We start from the raw sequence: 18,733 nt of genomic DNA, 5'->3' as shown, positions 1-18,733 counted from the left end.
CCGAAACGTCAGCCTCTCTGCTCCTATGATGCTGCTTGGCCTGCTGTGTTCATCCAGCCCTGCACCTTGTTGTCTCGCAATGTTTGAACCACCCATTTCCATTCACTGGAAAGTTAATAAACTATAGCTCAAAAATTCCTGTTCCTAAAAATCTGCCACAGACACACCACCACTACAGCCTTTCATTGTCTAAACTGTTGCTAGTTTATGGAAACATCTGAATCAAAAATTTTGTATCCCTGATGCTGACAATGCCTGGTTAAATTTCTCTGTAATACTCTGTCCCCGAGGCACGTGGAGTTTAGCAATAATATGCAAAGCACCAGATTACTTTTATATCATATGACATGCAGAGACCGAGCTCTCTAATTTGTGTGTAGAAACTGGAGCAGCAAGAAATAATGTGTACATGTTCTTAACCACATATCACACAGGTAAGATTTCCATCTTGATAACTTCAATTCATCCCTGACAGCATGTAAGGGTATTTCCTCTTCCTGATTTCACAATAAACTGGAAGCTTTTAATTTTGAATATTTCTGTAGTTTTACTTGATGTATTCATATCATCACATTTTGAACTCCCCACCTACACACTGAATTCCATTCTGACACCAGAGCACTTCAACCACAACACCAAAACCTTGCTTTTCATAGAATCCCTACAATGTGTAAGCAGGTCATTTGGCCCAATGAGTCCACACTGACCCTCCGAAGAGCATTCCATGCAGACACATCCCCCTACCTTATCCATGTAACCCCACATTTTCCATGGCTAACCCCCCTACCCTGTGCATCCCTGGACACTACAGAGCAATTTAGCGTGGCCAATCCAACGAGCCTGCACCTCTTTGAACAGTGGGAGGAAACCAGAGTACCTGGAATGAACTCCACACAGACAGCCACCCAAAGCTGGAATCGAACCCAGGTCCCTGGTGCAGTGAGGCAGCAGTGCTGAATACTGTGCCACTGTGTCGCCCTCCAGCTATTGCACCTTTAATGTTTCAAAACATTGCAACTCACTCCAGAGAAGGATTATTGAACAAAATCTGTTGTACAGTCCCACAAGGGATGGAGAAAACAACATCACGCCAGTTTCCCACTTCCTAACGTCAGGCAGATGATTACAAGCTTGGTCAAAGAGGAACAGAAAGTCCTCACTTAAAGTTGCAGCTCCGCTCCTGAAAATTGTGACTTTAGGTGAAATTCCTCTAAGTGAAGCAACAGGAATCGCAGTTAAAGCCAGAGTAGGCTACTGCAGACATTATTGCTTAGAAAAAAAAAGTGTACAGATGGAAATATTGTATATGTATTCCCAGCTGAAATGACTTGCAAAATTAAATAAATTATAAATATAAAATAAGTTATAAATATAAAAGAAACAGCATACACTTCAGGTCTTTTCTCATCACTAGGTGGAGCTCAGGGCTTCATTCCAAATTTAGAATGTCAGGCAGCAGAGAAAGCCAATACCAAAGGTAAGATCTTTAAAGTTTAAGATTTTAATGGATGGGGGCAGGGTGAAGAGGTACTCAGGGGAGGGGCAGGGCAAACTGGGTGTGGAAGTGGAAGCAAGGGGAAAGTGCTTTCCAGTGGCCAGACCACACAGGAAGTCTCTATGAAACTACCTTAAAACGAAAATCACAACTTTAAACACTTATTGTCCCTATGTTAATAACAACTTTAAAGTGAAACTACTTTAATGAATCAACACTGTACAGATACTCCCTGTAAGTTTGAAAGTGCATCTTGAAGGACAGGAAAGAAACAGTGGCTGAGTGGCTTAAAGAGGCATTTCCAGATCATAAGGTAGAGGAGCAGAATTAGGCCATTGGGCCCATCGAGTCTGCTCTGCCATGGCTGATATGTTTCTCAATCCCATTCTCCTACCTTTTCCCCTATATCCTTGATCCCCTTACTAATCAAGAACCTATCTATCTCTGTGTTAAGTACACTCAATAACGTGGCCTCCACAGCCCTCTGTGGCAATAAGTTCCATGTATTCACCACCCTCTGGCTGAAGAAATTCCTCCTCGGTTCTAAAGTGTTGTCCCTTCACTTTGAGGCTGTGTCCTTGTATCCTGGTCTCCAACTAGTGGAAGCATCTCACCATGTCCACTCTATCCAAGCCTCTCAGTAGTCATTATGTTTCTGTCAGATTTCCCCCTCATCCTTCTAAACTCCCTGGGATCATTCTCGTAAACCTCCTCTGGACCCCCTCCAATGGCAACACATTCTTCCCTAGATACAGGGCCCAAAACCGCTCAAGCCAGAGCTTGAGGCTCAGTCAGTTGAAGACACCAGTGGCAAAATGATTCAAAGTGATGCAAAAGAGGCTAGAATTTCAGGAATTCAGAGAGCTCGGAGAGTTGTAGAGATAGGGAGGGATGATAACAGCTGTCTGAAGTTTGAGGCACCATCAGTCAGGGGAGATGATGTAGCACAGCACGCGCAAGTACCTAAACACTGTCATATGCCCTAAAACAGAAGGCCACGTTGGACATGTCATTTAGATTTTTCATCCCCAAATTCTGTCTCTGGTATCAGTGTTTACATAGGGCCAACTGTTCTCCAATACATTGGTCATACTAGACAGCATTGAGAGGGTAGTTGAGCGTGATCACTTTACTAGTTGAGCAAGATCATTACCCAATGTCTGTACCTAGGCATTTTCCCAGGACAGTGTTAGGAGGAGGGAAATTGTTCAGTGCATTCCCATGACCAGGACGTTGAAGCCACTTGAATCTCTCACTGAGGCACCAAATAAGCACAGCATATCCCAGAATTAAAACCTGTCATCTTGTAATTTCTGCATTACATTGATAATGGCTTCCCACAAGAATGTCGAGGAAGTTCATTAAACAAGGCTATGGTTATCATTTACTGGAGATTAACCATGGTGACCTTTTCATCTTTCAGATGTTGGGTTTATTGTTTTGTGAAGTCTGCTACAAGGTAAGAATTTCCACGAGTGTATCCAAAGCTAAAGTTAAGGGATTATTGACTACACGTTGCTACAAGCAAACATGTGCATCAAACCTTTTTGCAATTGGAATTCCTTCCAGATGACTTAAGGATAGTTTCTCACTTGTATTTTCAGTTTCACACTGTATTATATCTTTAATAATGAACTGGGTTAGAACTTTCTAAAGCAATTTCACTTTAATCATTAAATGTCATCTGTGTTTGGGACATAAGCAGAAAGTATTCTTTCGGGTTTTTCCCTTAAAGTTCCAAGATGGCATAATGGTTTTTATTTTTAAGAAATATGTTCTCAAATTCTTTTCAGTTCTTTTGTTTTTTTCACGACTTGTAGATGCAAGAGGGATATGGGTAATCTGACTAAGGAACCTTGGTGAATTTCTGCCATGCATCTTGTAGATGGTACATGCTGCTGCCAGTGAGTGTCGCTGGTGGAGGGAGTGGATGTGGTGCTAATCACAGAAGCTGCATTGTCTTGAATGTTATCAAATGTCTTGAGTGTTGTTGGAACTGCACCCATCCAGACAAGCGGGGAGTATTCCACAACACTCTTGACTTGTGCCTTGATGGGCAGGTTTTGTCCAGGAGGTGAGTTACTCACCACAGAATTCCTATGCTTGACCTGTTCTTGAAGCCACAGGTTTATGTTTAGCCTGGTTCAGTTTCTGGTCAATGGTACACTCCAAGATGTTGATAGTGGGGGATTCAGCAATGATAATGTCATTGAATGTCAAGGAGTGATGGTTAGATTCTCTCTTGTTTAAGGTAGTCATTGCCCAGCCACATGTGTGGCAGAAATGTTATTTGCCCCCTATCATTTCAAACCTGGATGTTGTCCAGATCTTGCTGCATTTGGACATGGACTGCTTCTCTGTCTGAGGTGTCTCGAATGGTACTGGACATTGTGCAATCATCACCAAACATCCCCACTTCTGATCAATTCTTTATTCACACTACGTACATAACTATCATCCTGATTGGAATTACATATCTCCAGGAAGGTGTAGAGCGTTGCTTCTCTTTCAGTCTCCTCAGTCTGTTCTGCTTATGGCATGCCTGCATGATCAGTTGCTTTAATATCTCACTTGCAAGCACCCCTTACTCCATGCTGCTCTGTATGTGAAATGTGAGGACTTTGCTTTACTCCATGCAAGTGTTTGAGAGCAAGTTAGGCTTGGGTTGGCAGTAAGATCTGAGACTGTAAACAACTCGCCTTATTTTAAAGCCATTATTCATCAGTTGGGAGCATTAAAAATTGTGCCCCATGAATACAACAAAAATATCCCTTAACATTAGCAATCACCTCAAACGCTATAGTGATATTACTTTTGAAAAAAGCACATTTCTGTAAAGCTTTGCATTGAGCATTACTTCATCTGTGGACTCCAAATGGCTATACCTATAAATAGGCCACCATCCACCGCATAGGCTTAGATAATGAGCCATACATACCAGGAAGATCCTGTGCTTGATCCCTACTCTGTACGTGATTTAACTAATTTCATCTGGGATGGTGTTGGGTACAGTGCAAATAACTTCCAGACGAAGGAGGGAAGAAATGACTTGGCTGCCATTTTTTACTGTTGTGTAGTTAGACAAGAATTGGAATGTAGGAAAAAGAGAAGTGCAATCAGCTCCTCAGGTCTGTTCTACCTTTCCATTAATACTGGACCTTCACTCCACATTTCTATCTTTGGCACATAAGTTAGCTCAGTTGGTTAGATGGCTGGTTTGCAATGCTTAATAATGGCAACAGCATGGGTTCAGTTCCTACACAGGCTGAGGTTACTAAGGTCCTTTCCCCATGGTGGGGGAGTCCAAAACTTAGAGGGCATACATTTAAGGTGAGAGGGGAAAGATTTAAAAGGGACCTAAGGGGCAACTTTTTCATGCAGAGGGTGGTGTGTGTATGGAATGAGCTGCCAGAGGAAGTGGTGGAGGCTGGTACAATCACAACATTTAAAAGGCATCTGGATGGGTATGTGAATAGGAAGGGTTTAGAGGGATATGGGCCAAACGCTGGCAAATGGGACTAGATTAATTTCGGATATCTGGTCAGCATGGACGAGTTGGACTGAAGGGTCTGTTTCCATGCTGTACAGCTCTATGACTCTAATGACACAACTTTTCAAATTGGACATTGGAGGGTGTGCAATAAAACAATGTTTCTCCAGTCACCATGCTGCACTCTGAATCATTTGCAATCAATGTGATATTTACTGTATGCATACTCTGTCATTTATTGATCAGTGCATTGAGTATAGAGTTGGGATGTCATGTTACGGCTGTACAGGACATTGGTCAGGCCACTTTTGGAATATTGCGTGCAATTCTGGTCTCACTGCTCTTGGAAAGATGTTGTTAAACTTGAAGTGTGCAGAAAAGATTTACAAGGATGTTTCCAGGGCAGGAGGGTTTGAGCTATAGGAGAGACTGAATAGGGTGGGGCAATTTTCCCTAGAGAGTTGGAGGTTGAGGGGTGACCTTATAGAGGTTTATAAAATCCTGAGGGGTATGGATTGGGTAAATAGCCAAAGTCTTTGTCCCAGGGTGCGGCAGTCCAAAACTAGAGGGCCTAGGTTTGAGGTGAGAGGGGAAAGATTTAAAAAGGACTTGAGGGGCAACATTTTCACAGAGGGTGGTGTGTGTATGGAATAAGCTGCCAGAGGAAGTGTTGGAGGCTGGTACAATTACAACATTTAAAAGGCTTCTGGAAGCATACGTGAATAGGAAGTGTTTAGGGGCATATGGGCCAAATGCTGGCAAATGGAACTAGATTAATTTAGGATATCTGGTCGGCATGGACAAGTTAGAATGACGGGTCTGGTTGCACGCTGAACAGCTCTGAGTCTATGGCTCTGTCAGGCTCTAAGCCAAAGGGGTTCCACTATTTCCACTCTTTGGGTGCTCTGTGCCTGAAAGATATTAGACTAGGGACTTTCCCCATTGCGTTTTTGTGGCTTCTGCCCCAATGCATACCTCAGCACACACTCTTGCATCTTGGATTGCATTATTCAACAACACTCTTGACTTCCCCCAGCCTCAGGAGCCTTCTCAGGCCAATTTCCATTCCACAAGAATTGTACTGAAAGAAATTCAGGCTTTACCAGTTTTGAAAATACACAAATTTTATTTAAATGAGAATGAGTGGAGTGGCCAGTGTTTCACTGAGTTTATGTGAAAACACCACCTGTTATACAGTGTGCTTCAAATTAATTCATAAGAATTCTCAGAAGATTATGAAATGTGATACATTGGGGTTGCGGTAAGAGATCATGCAACAAATGCTGTTTTTATTTTAGCATTGTTACGTTCTGCATTCATTCAACAGTATGTCATACAAGTTGGCATCAAATCCAAGAAAAAAATTTGGTGCGCATTTCTGCAGAGAGAGAAGTCAGTTAATGGGAAAAAGTGATCAGAAGTGATGTTGTTTACTCTGCTGGGGCAGATGCTCAATAAATGCAAGAATTAATTTTTTGCACATTTTTTAAAGGGAGAATTCACAAATAGTAATAGTTTGGGAAGATTAAGATGCAGTTCAGTCCAATAGACTTGTCCTTTCTGCGCTGATCAACCTGCAGTCTTCTCATCAGCCAGTAGAAACATTTCAAATGTATTTATTGTTCATTGGAATAAAATTTGTATTCCTATCTAGAGGACCGTGATGCTGGGGGATCGGTTAGCTCAATTGTCTGGATATCTATTTTGTGATGCAGACTGATGGGTTAAAGTCCCATACCAGCTGATTTTACCAAAAAAGACTCTCCTTTTCAACCTTTTCCCCCACGTGTGGTGACCCTCAGGTTAAACCACTACCAGTCGTCTCTCTATAATGAGAGAGTGGTTCTCTGAGACTATGGCAATTTTTCCTTTATTTGATTTGATTTGATTTATTGTAGTCACATGTACCTAAGTACAGTGAAAAGCTTTGTTTTCCTAGCAGTACAGGCAGATTGTATCAAACAAGGACATATGGATCATAGGATCCTTAGACAGAGCAAAGTATACAGGATACGTGCACAAAGCAAAATCAACATTGGATTTGAAATTAGAGAGGTCTGTTCTGCAGTCTAATAACAGCAGGGAAGAAGCTGTTCTTGAACCTGGAGCAGGAAGGCTGACGTTTCGGGCCTAGACCCTTCTTCAGAAATGTCATACAAGTTGGCATCAAATCCAAGAAAAAAATTTGGTGCACATTTCTGAAGAAGGGTCTAGGCCTGAAACATCAGCCTTCCTGCTCCTCTGATGCTGCTTGGCCTGCTGTGTTCATCCATCTACACCTTGTTATCTCAGATTCTCCAGCATCTGCAGTTCCTGCTATCTCTGTTCTTGAACCTCTTGGTGCGTGTGTTCAGGCTTCTGTATCTTCTGCCTGACAGGACGGGTCAGAAGAAATTATCACCTGTATATTGATGCTACAAGGAACAATTTGAAATTCAGGGTCTTGAATGATCTTTCAGTATGACTAGTAGGCATGATAAACATGGATGAAAATTAACAAACTCTCTGGAAATGTCCCACCAGCTTCTTGGAACTCTGTAGTTTTTGTCAGTGATCTCCACCTATGTTCCCTTTTCTCTTTAAGATGTTGTAATTTTTCGGTGTTTCCTGTATTTATTTTTTTACCCGGTACTTATTGGAATTTGTGTAGAAACCCAGTGTTAACTGTGAGGCGGATAAGGTCTGTCCCCTGAGTGGATGCCCAGAAGACTCAAACCATCAGCATTTAGAAGTAACCTGTAATTGTGCAAAAATTGAGATTTCACGTAAGATTATGTGCAGTCACTACATTATAGGAAGGATGTGGAGATGGTAGAAGCAGAAACGATAGGGACAATTAAGAGGCATTTAGACAGACACATGAACAGACAGGGAATGTGTGGACAGATTTTTTCCTTTATTCTTTATTCATTCATGGGATGAGAGCGTTGCTGGCTAGGCAGCATTTATTGCCCATCCCTAATTGCCCAGAGGGCAGTTAAGAGGCAACCACATTGAAGTTGTTGACTTGGCTCGCCTAAGCTGGCTTGTTTTTGTTCAGACATTTTGTCACCATACTCGGTGACATCATTAATGGACCTTCCAATGAAGCGATGTTATTCTACTCCGCTTTGAATTTATACTAATTTATACTCCGCTTCATCGGAGGTTCCACTGATAATGTCACCTAGCATGGTGACAAACATCTGAACAAAACCAAGTCTGCTCAGCGAGCAAGTCAACAACCTCACCCACAGCCCAAGCTACAGATATTTGCCAAATCTTTGCCAAAGCTGAGAGTAATGTACCTGCTTGGGCAGTCTCTTGTTGCTTATGCAGACGACGTGCCCAACCCATCACAGCCAATCAAGGGTGTTCAGTGCCTCAATGCAGGGGATGTTAGCCTGGTCAAAAACGCTGCTGTTGACCAGCAAACAGCAAGGTCGTCATGACTGTATAACCCTTTTCGTGTAATGTTGATTGAGGGATAAATATCAGACAGGACACTAGCGATAGCTCCCCTGGTTTTCTTTGGAGTTGTCAGGGAATTGTTTACATCCACACAAGTGAGCAAATGGGGCCTCGGTTTGACATCGCACATCCAAGAGATAGTGTCTGATGTTCACCATCTCTCCCTCAGCACTACAGCAGAGCGTGTCTGTTGATTTTTGTGCACAAGCCCTAGAGGAGGTCTTGAACCCAGAACCTTGTGAGTGAGTGTGCTACATGCTGAGCCACAGATCGATATCACTTTAACCCTTCCAACTAAAAGCAATGGGGCTCTAGCATGGTTTTGTTGTTGTGTTCACAAAGGCAAAAGTGAAACTCCAGTAGAGGCCACAGGTCTCCACTATCCACAACATTGCCGTCCGTAGTGATCTATTGGAGTCAAGCAGCTGTCACCTTCCAATCCCCATGATCAAATCAGACATTCTTATTAAATGGTGGAATAAACTTGAAGGGCCAATTGATCCATCCCTGCTCCTGATAGAGCCGTGCAGCACGGAAACAGACTCTTTAGTCCAACTAGTCCATGCCGAACATAATCCCGAACTAAACTAGTCCCACCTGCCTGCTCCTGGCCTATATCCCTCCAAAACTTTCCTATTCATGTACTTACCCAAATGTCTTTTAGACATTGTATTGTGCCTGCATCCACCACTTCCTCAGGAAGTTCATTCCACGCGCGAACCACTCTCCCCTCATGTCCCCCCATTTTCCCCTCATGTCTTTTTTAAATCTCTCTCCTCTCTCCTTAAGAATGTGTCCCCAGTCTTAAATCCCCCATCCTAGGGAAAAATGGGTATGTGCACATGTTCACATATTCAATTGTAAGAGTCTAAAATAGGGTGAGTAGATGGATGTCCCTTTTACAGAAAATGCAGCCAAATGCAGGGTTGGTCTGGCTATGAGGCCCATTGAGATTTTTTTATTCATTCCTGGGATAAGGGCAGCGCTAGCTAGGCCAGCATTTATTGCCCCACCCTAATTGCCCAGAGAGGGCAGTTAAGAGTCAACCACATTTCTGTGGGTCTGGAGTCATATGTAGGGCAGACCAGAAAAGGTTAGCAGTTTTCTTCCCTAAAGGACATTAGTGAAATAGATGGATTTTACCAACAATGGATTCATGGTCATCATTAGACTCTTAATCCCAGATTTTCATTGAATTCAAATTCCACAATCTGCAGTGGTGGGATTGGGACCCAGGTCCCCCGAACATTGCTTGGACCTCTTGATTAATGGTCCAGCGATAATGTCACTAGGCCATCACCTGTCTAGCAACACACCATTGCTCGCTTTATAGACAGGGTAGGTGCAAGGAAGATATTCCCGATGACCACGGATGCTATATAGTTCACAGTCTAAAGTTATGGGGCATGCCTTTTAGGACAGAGCTGAGGAGGAATGTCTTCACCCACAGAGTGGTTGAAGGCAAACATTGAATGTTTTCAAGAAGGAGTCCCATTAGGACTGAAGGGGTCAAACGATGTAGGGAGAAATTGGGAAAAGGGTACTGGGTTGGATGATCGGCCATGATCACATTGAATGGTGGAGCAGGCTCGAAGGGCTGAATGGCCTACTCCTATTTTCAACATTTCCATGTTATGTGTTCACATGTCAAGCATGGCCGCTTCCCTGTCGCTCTATTGGCAGCTGTAGAACACTAAACAAGAGTCACCACCTGGAGGATAGAAGAAAAAAAATGCACACATGTTGATAAATATACTGGTCATCATATTGATTTTCTTTCCTGGTTGTTTTTCGAGAAAGGAAAGCGTGCATTTATATAGCCCCACTTATGAGCTTGGGATGCACAAGAGTTTTTTGTTGCATAGTCGTTGTTGCAAAGTGGGGAACATGGTTGCTGAATTGTGTACAGCAATGCCTCACAAACACCAAAGTGAAAATGATCCAACAAGTAATCTGACTCTGTGAAGTCGATCAATACCAGACAGGATACTGAGCAGAACTCACCAGCTCATTTTCAAAATAGCCCCATCAAATCTTCTATTCCCATCTGTGGAGGGAAGACAGTGCCTTAGTTTAGCACCTCAGCCAGATATGTGCCGTGTCTCCCTCACTACTGCATGTAAAATCATTAGAATTAGGAGCAGGAGTCGGCCATTCTGCCCCTCGACCGTGCTTCGTCATTTAATATGATCATGGCTGATCTCATCTTGGCCTCAACTGCACTTTACTGCCCACTCCCTGTAAACTGTCAACTCATTACAATTAAAAAAATCTGCCTGTTTCCTTCTTAAATGTCCCAGAGTCCACTGAGTCCACAGATTCACGACCCTTTGAGAGAAGTAATTTCTCCTCATCTCTGTTTTAAATCTGCTGCCCTTATCCTAAACCTCTCATTCTAGATTGGTCCGTACTGGAAGTACTAACTTAGATTTTGTGCTCCAAACTCTGTAGTGCAACTTGATAAAATTCTGTCTTGAGGCAAAAGTGCTGCTACTGAGTTAGGGTTGACAGTTTTCCGAGTGGGGAATGTAAATAAATCAATAATTATTGATTGGTCTGAAACCACAGTTCAGTGGAGGGGTGTGGTTTTACATTGGAATGGAGTTTGAATCCCTTCAATTCTCACCTGAGTAGCAGTGGCAGAAGTCACAGGTGTGTGTCAGATACAGATCCACACAGAAGCATCTGACACTTGTTTTGACTGAATGAACAAGTTCAAACCAATTCATTTTTGTTAGAAGCATCCGTCATTTCTGATCCACTTGAGTGAACTTGTTGCTGTGCAGTTAAGATTCTTTTTTAATCGGATTTGTGGTAAATCGCATGGAGCTAGCAACTTGTTTGTTCACGTAGGCAGTGAGGATGGAAATTGTTGAACATAGAACATAGATCAGTACAGGACAGGAACAGGCCCTTTGAGTAGTCAGTGGCTGTTTATAGATAGTTTCTTGATGCGTTTCCCAGATATTTCAAGTACTATAAAATATAAAACAGAGGTAGGCCATTCGGCCCTTCAATTTTCTCCACCATTCAAAGAGACTGTGGCTGATCTGATAACTCTCAAATCCACTTTCCTGCCTGTTTCCCCATAACTCTCAATCCCCTTACTGATGAGGCAGCATGGTGGCTCACAGTGCCAGGGGCCCAGGTTCAATTCCACTTTTGGGCAACTGTCTGTGTGGAGATATAGTAGGAACTGCCAATGCTGGAGAATCTGAAACAACAAGGTGTAGAGCTGGATGAACACAGCAGGCCAAGCAGCATCAGAGGAGCAGGAAAGCTGACGTTTTGGGTCTAGACCCTTCTTCAGAAATGGGGGAGGGGAAGGGGATTCTGAAATAAATAGGGAGAAAGGGGGAGGCAGATAGAAGATGAATAAAGGAGAAGAAAGCTTTGCGGAACACCTACGCTTGGTTCGCACCAAACAACTGTACCTCCCAGTCACAAACCATTTCAACTCCCCCTCCCACTCCTTGGACGACATGTTCATCCTGGGCCTCCTGCAGTGCCACAACGATGCTACCCGAAGGTTGCAGGAACAGCATCTCATATTTTGCTTGGGAACCCTGCAGCCCAATGGTATCAATGTGGACTTCACAAGCTTCAAAATCTCCCCTCCCCCGACCGCATCCCAAAACTAGCCCAGCTCATACCCCCCTCCCTAACCTGTCCTTCCTCCCACCTCAAGCCCCACCCCCATCTCCTACCTACTAGCCTCATCCTGCCTCCTTGACCTGACTGTCCTCCCTGGACTGACCTATCGCCTCCCTAACTTCCTACCTACACTCACCTTTACTGGCTCCAACCCCTCCTCCTTGACCTGTCTGTCTCCTCTCCACCTATCTTCTCCTTTATTCATCTTCTATCCACCTCCCCCTCTCTCCCTATTTATTTCAGAATCCCCTTCCCCTCCCCCATTTCTGAAGAAGGGTCAGGACCCGAAACATCAGCTTTCCTGCTCCTCTGATGCTGCTTGGCCTGTCTGTGTGGAGTTTGCACATTCTCCCCGTGTCTGCGTGAGTTTCCTCTGGGTGCTCCAGTTTCCTCCCACAGTCCAAAGATGTGCAGCATAGGGTGGATTGGCTAAATTGTCCATAGTGTTCAGGGATGTGTTGATTAGGTGGGTTATAGGGGGATGAGTCTGGGGGATGCTCTGAGGGTCAGTGTGGACTTGTTGGGCTGAAGGGCCTGTTTCCACACTGTAGGGATTCTATTCTATGAATGATTAAAAATCTGTCTCTCTCAGCCTTGAATTCCATGAATTCACAACCTTCTGAGAGAGAAATTTCCTTCTCATCTCTGCCTTAAATGGGTGACTTCTTAGTCTGATATTATGCCTTCTGATCCTAGATATAAGGAAAAACAACCTTTTCACAACTATCCTGTCAAACCCTCTAAGAACCTTATGTTTTAACCATGTCTTCCCTCATTCTTCTAAACTCCAATGAGTTTGGGCCAAAACTTACTCAACCTCTGCTCATAAGTCAGTCCCTCCCTACCCAAGATCTGCCTCATGAACCCTCTGCACTGCCTCCAGTGCCAGTGTATCATTACTTCAATAAAGGGGCCAAAACCGTTCACAATTCCATTTGTGGTTTGACTTTTACCTTGGATTGTTTTATCAAGACCTCGCTATTTTTATACTCCAACATTCCATATGCTGTCCTTATTATCTGCCCAACTTTGATGATAGTTTTTATTTGTGATTCACACACCAGGATTCCCAAATCCCTCTGTGCTGCAGCTTTCTGCAGTTTTTTCCCTCCATTTTAATAATATTCAGCTCTCCTATTTTTCCTGCCAAAGTGCATGACTTCTCATTTTCCCACATTATCCATCTGCTCAGTTACTTAACCTGTCTATGTCGCTCTGTAAACTCCTTGTGTCATCTTGACAAACGCAAATTCCCACTTATTTTTGTGCCACCCATAAAAACTTGACAAATGTATATTAACTTCCCTCATTCAAGTCTATGTTGTAAGTAATTCTGGTCCCAGTGCCAATCCCTGTGGCACTCCAATATTCACAGGTTGCCCTCCTGAAAATGCCCACTTTATTACAAGTCTCTGTTCTATTAGTTAGCCAATCCTCTGTCCATCCTCATATACTACCCTAAAATCGTGGGCTCCCACCTTACTAAATAGCATTATGTGTAATAAATGCCTTTGGTTAGTACGGTGGCTCAGTGGTTACACTGCTGCCTCACAGTGCCAGGGACCTGGGTTCATTTCCATCCTTAGGCAACTGTCTGTGTAGGGTCTGCACATTCTCCCTGTGCCTGTGTGGGTTTCCTCTGGATGCTCTGGATTTCTCTCACGCTCCGAAGATATGCAAGTTAGGTGGATTGGCCATGCTAAGTTGCCCATAGTGGCTAGGGATGTGCAGGTTAGGTGGATTAGCCATGGGAAATGCAGGGTTACAGGGTTACAGGGATGAGGTAGGTCTGGGTGGGATGCCCTTTGGAGGGTTGGTACAGACTTGATGGGCCAGATGGCCTGCTTCCACACTGTACGAATTCTTTGTTTCTAAATCCAAATATATCACACCTACTGTTTCATCTTTATCTACCTTGCTTGTTACTTCCTCAAAGAACTGTAATACCTTGCCAGGCATGATTTCCTATGCATTAAGCCATCCTGACTCTGCTTGATCACTTCTATTTGATACGAGTTGCATGATGCTAGCATTTGTCTTAGGTATGTGTGATCTCTTGCACTCAGTTTCTGCCACAGGGCCATGGAAGATATTTGATGAACCTTCGAGCCACAAATCTTCCTAATTGCTGTAAATTTTCAGTCTGTCCCAACTTCCCCAGTGCCTGACTGCATCTGAGGTGATGGTGCTGTGATAATGTCCCTGGACTAGTAACCAAATTCCCGGGTTAATGTTTTGGGCATATGGGTTTGAATTCCAAAATAGCATCATAAATTTAAATTCATTAAATATCTGCAGTAAAAAGGTAGCGTTATGATGGCCATGTTAAGCATTGCCAATTGTAGTAGAAACTCATCTGGCTCCTTAATGTCATAGCAGGAAGGAAATCTCCCATCATTACTTGGCCTACACGTGATAATGCACACTGTGCACATAGAGGTGGGTAATAAATGCAGGCCTAGCCAGTGACACCCACCTCCAAACAAAAAGCCCTCTGCGTCCAAAACTTCCATCTGTTAAATCACACAAAAATCATAGCCATAGCATAACCATAACCCTTGAAAGTGTTCAGAAAATCAGTCCTGACTCCTTTTGAATGAGTTGATTCTTAGCTTCCACTAGTTCCCTCTTAAAGTTACATTTATTTCATACAGTCATAGAGTCATACAGCATGGAAACAGACCCTACGGTCTAACCAGTCCATGCCGAACATAATCCCAAACTAAACCAGTCCCACCTGCCTGCTCCTGGCCCATATCCGTCCAAACCTTTCCTATTCATGTGCCTATTTAAGTGTCTTTTAAGTATTGTAACTGTGCCCGCATCCACCACTTCCTCAGGAAGTTCATTCTACGTCCGGACTACTTTCTGTGTAAAAGATTTGCCACTCGTCTTTTTTAAATCTCTCTCCTCTCATCTTAAAAATGTTTCCCCTAGTCTTGAAATCCCTATCCTAGGGAAAAGACAGCCAACATTAACTCTACCTACACCCGGATTATTTTATAAACTTCTACAAGGTCTCCTCTCAGCCTCTACACTCCAGTGAAAAAAAGTCCCAGGCTATCTAGCCTGTCCTTTTAATTCAAACCTTCCATACCTGGCAGCATCCTGGTAAATCTCTTCTGGATCCTTTCCAGCATAATAATATCTTTCCCATAACTGGGTGACTACAACTGGACGCAATATTCCAGAAGAGGCCTCACCAATGACTTGTACAACCTCAAAATGATGTCCCAACTCCTATACTTAAAGGACTGAGCAATGAAGGCAAGCATCATACGTGTTGAATCTATTGAGCATGTATCTTTTTGTACCTGCTAACAGAAGTTCCTCTTATAGATTCATGTGTCCACATTTAAAATGGAACAGGCCCATTAAGATTTTCCACTGAAGTTATATCCTTCAGTGAACTTGCTGACTTTGTAAATCACCACCACTGTTAAGTAACTGGTACAGCTAAATTAACACTCTGATGGTGATAACAGATAGAGGCTGGGTACTCTGTGCATACCCAGGCCTTTCTATGTAGCAAGCCAGAGATACAAGATCAGCAGGGACTAAGGAAGGCTGTGCTCCAGGGATGATTGCAGATGTGACACAAAGGCCATAAATGGCCATTTTTTTGCACCTGAGAGACACTAGTCAACAACAGGGGGCAATAACAGCATCAGCTGTGGGCTGGCATGTGCCACCATGATGATCAGTGGCTGCAGCAGCTTGGCAGTAAGTGCCAAAGCAAAGACAACAATCCATAGCTGATAACCACTTCACACGTGGTACTTGTGCCCGAGCCTGCCTCTCACATATTGAACTATTCAGACATCAGCAAAATGCACACTTTAAAAAGAGACCCCTTCCCCAATGCATTTGACTTCCTGCATGCTCGTTATCTCAATTGGACAGAAGGATGCTGCCAACATCTCTATATTGATTGGTTCACTCTCTGTACCATCTAGGGTAACATCTTTTTTCTCAAGCCCTTTTCTGTTTCCCTCAAAAGCCAAGTGCTTCACTCGTAAGACTGAGAGCGTGCATGCCACCATCAATGCCATTTCCTCTCATTGGTCTGTCTTCCTCCATCCACTCTGCTGTGCTGACCTTCGCCTGTTCTTGCCTGCCATCCTGCACTTAGTCTCCTATCTCTTCTTCCCTCTTTAAATAATTAATTACTTTAATTCATAAAAGAAGGCAATGGTGCTGTTATCACTGGGCTGTTAATCCAGCCACGCAAGTAATATTCTGGCCACCTGGGTTCGAATCCCACCACAGCAGATGGTAGAATTTGAATTCAACATATGTCTGGAATTAAGAGTCTAACGATGACCAGGAATCTATTGTTGATTGTCAGGAAAACCCATCTGGTTCACTAATGTCCTTCAGGGGAGGAAATATGCTGTTCTTCCCTGGTCTGACCTACATGTGACTCCAGACCTGCAGCAATGTGGTTGACTCTTAACTGCCTCCTGGACAATTATGAATGGGCAATAAATGCTGGCCTAGCATTTGGTGATGCCCTCATTCTGTGAATGAATAAAAAAAATTCCCTTCTAGTCTATATTTATCCTCTCATTTTATCTATACTACTACTTTGTGCTAAACTAATGTGATGAACGCAACATCTAGCAAGTGGCAATAATTTTAACTGATGTATGACAAACCAACAAAACATTTTATGAGTTTGAATCTAAATTACTCTCCAGAGGAATTTTAGGATTGTGACATAAAGTGCAGTAATGCTGCGTGATCTGAAGGTACTGAAGTATTATGTATTAACATACAATTAATTTATGCATGAAGGAGATCGATGTTCTCAGTAGTTTTTAGAGCTTATTGAGCTGGTTCTGCTAGTGTTAGAATACATGAACAATCTGCACAAACTCTTCCAAAATCCTAATCCTCCAAATACCTAGCCACAGGTTTCAGAAATGTAGAGTTCCAATGTCAACTCCAAGTCAATGACAACTGTAAACAAATCTCTTGAATCCAACTTGAACCCCGACCTGAACATGACCCTAAAGAGCAGATCAGGTTTCCTTTTGTCTGAGGGTAAATTTGAACCCTGATTCCAAGGACTGAAGGGCAAATGGCAGGACTTGATTTTTAAGCAGCAACCTCAAATTCTCGGAAGGCTAAGAGACCATTGCTTTGGTGAAAGATTACTGTTTACCAGCCTGACGAGGTCAATACTGATTTCAATCCACAAGGACAAAGTATAGTGTGACTGTGCAGCGGAGCAAAAATCAATATACTTTTGGTTTCAGATTTAGGTTGATTGGACAATTGTATAGCAGATGAGTATTAACAAAACTTACAGTGAGGCACCTGAAAACTTACTAAATAACAGGGGCAAGACTTATTAAGAGAGATAACAGACTCCTCCATTCCTTGAACTTCCCTAGATGGGAATGCAGGCCAGGGATAGGGCTTTGCCATTGTGTTGCATAAAGGGATGCAGGCCAAGATTCTAATGTGAAAAATTACCCCTATACGGTGCTGGAGGAGACATGATGGTGTCGTGGTAATATCACCGGGCTTGTAATTCTAGACCCAAGGTTGGTGCTCAGTAAGTGTGCATTTGAGTCTCACTGTAATTAGATGACGAAATTTGAATTTTTTAATAAAAAAATCTGGAATTATAAATTAACCAAATGGTGACGGTGATGCCATTGTCAATGGTTGCAAAAACCCATCTGGTTCACTGATGTCCTTTAGGGAAGGAAATCTGTTGTTCTTACTTGGTCTGGCCTACATGTGATGTACAAAAAAAGCAATGGTGGTATAGAGTCATAGAGTCCAACTTGTCCATGCTGACCAGATATCCTAAACTAATCTAGAGCCATTTGCCAGTATTTGGTCCATATCCCTCTAAACCTTTCCTATTCACTTACCCATCCAGATGCCTTTTAAATGTTGTAATTGTACCAGCCTCCAACACTTCCTGTGGCAGCTCATTCCACACACACCATCCTCTGTGTGAAAAAATTGCCAGCAAAAACTCAGCAAGGGTATGCAACAACACACTGCCCGGAAATGTGGTGGAGGCAGATTCAGTTCGAAAGGGCATTGGATGGTTATTTGGTTAGAAATGGTGTGCAGGGACATGGGGAGAAGACAGGAAAGGGTACTATGTAATAGAGCTGGTGCAGGCACAATGGGCTGAATGGCCTCTGTGCTGTTATAATTCTGTGTGATTTTGTGATTCCAGACCCACAACAATGTGGTTGACTCTAAATGAGGGACAATTAGGGATGGGCAGTAAGCACTGGGTGAGCCAGTGGCACCCATATCCTGTGAACAAATTAAAAACACTTAAATGAGAATGCAGTGGGCTGCAAATACAAATGGCAGGCACATGACAAACAATATCGCAGCATTGTGAATAGATTCTGCATAATAGCTGCCTGCGTTTGATAACGGGCATGAAATGGGGATTAATTGAAATGATCAAATCCTTCTTTGGTCATGGAAAATGAATAAGTCATCACAGTAATAAAAAGAAAGGAATGAAAGAGCGGCACTTATGTTACACTTGATTGCTCTCTTGCAATTTAACCAAGATCAGAATCTCACCAGATAGGTCAGCCAGTATCTTACCAGCCTGAGATAACAAGGTGTAGAGCTGGATGAACACAGCAGGTCAGGCA

General features: G+C 43.1%; 1 long non-coding RNA gene across 2 annotated transcripts in view; it reads left to right on the top strand.

Annotated features, from left to right (window-relative positions):
* The window catches only part of LOC125487178, a 68,497-nt gene that overhangs the window by 1,041 nt on the left and 48,723 nt on the right, over positions 1-18,733 (top strand). For both annotated transcript variants that reach the window (XR_007265700.1, XR_007265701.1), the window contains exons 3-4: positions 1,415-1,477; positions 2,919-2,954. This is a non-coding gene — a long non-coding RNA (uncharacterized LOC125487178). The remainder of the gene's footprint in view (positions 1-1,414; positions 1,478-2,918; positions 2,955-18,733) is intronic.

The sequence above is a fragment of the Rhincodon typus genome, chromosome 37 (assembly GCF_021869965.1).
Source record: "Rhincodon typus isolate 14 chromosome 37, sRhiTyp1.1, whole genome shotgun sequence".
Lineage (NCBI taxonomy): Eukaryota > Metazoa > Chordata > Chondrichthyes > Orectolobiformes > Rhincodontidae > Rhincodon > Rhincodon typus.
This window is presented reverse-complemented; position numbering and strand designations above follow the sequence as displayed.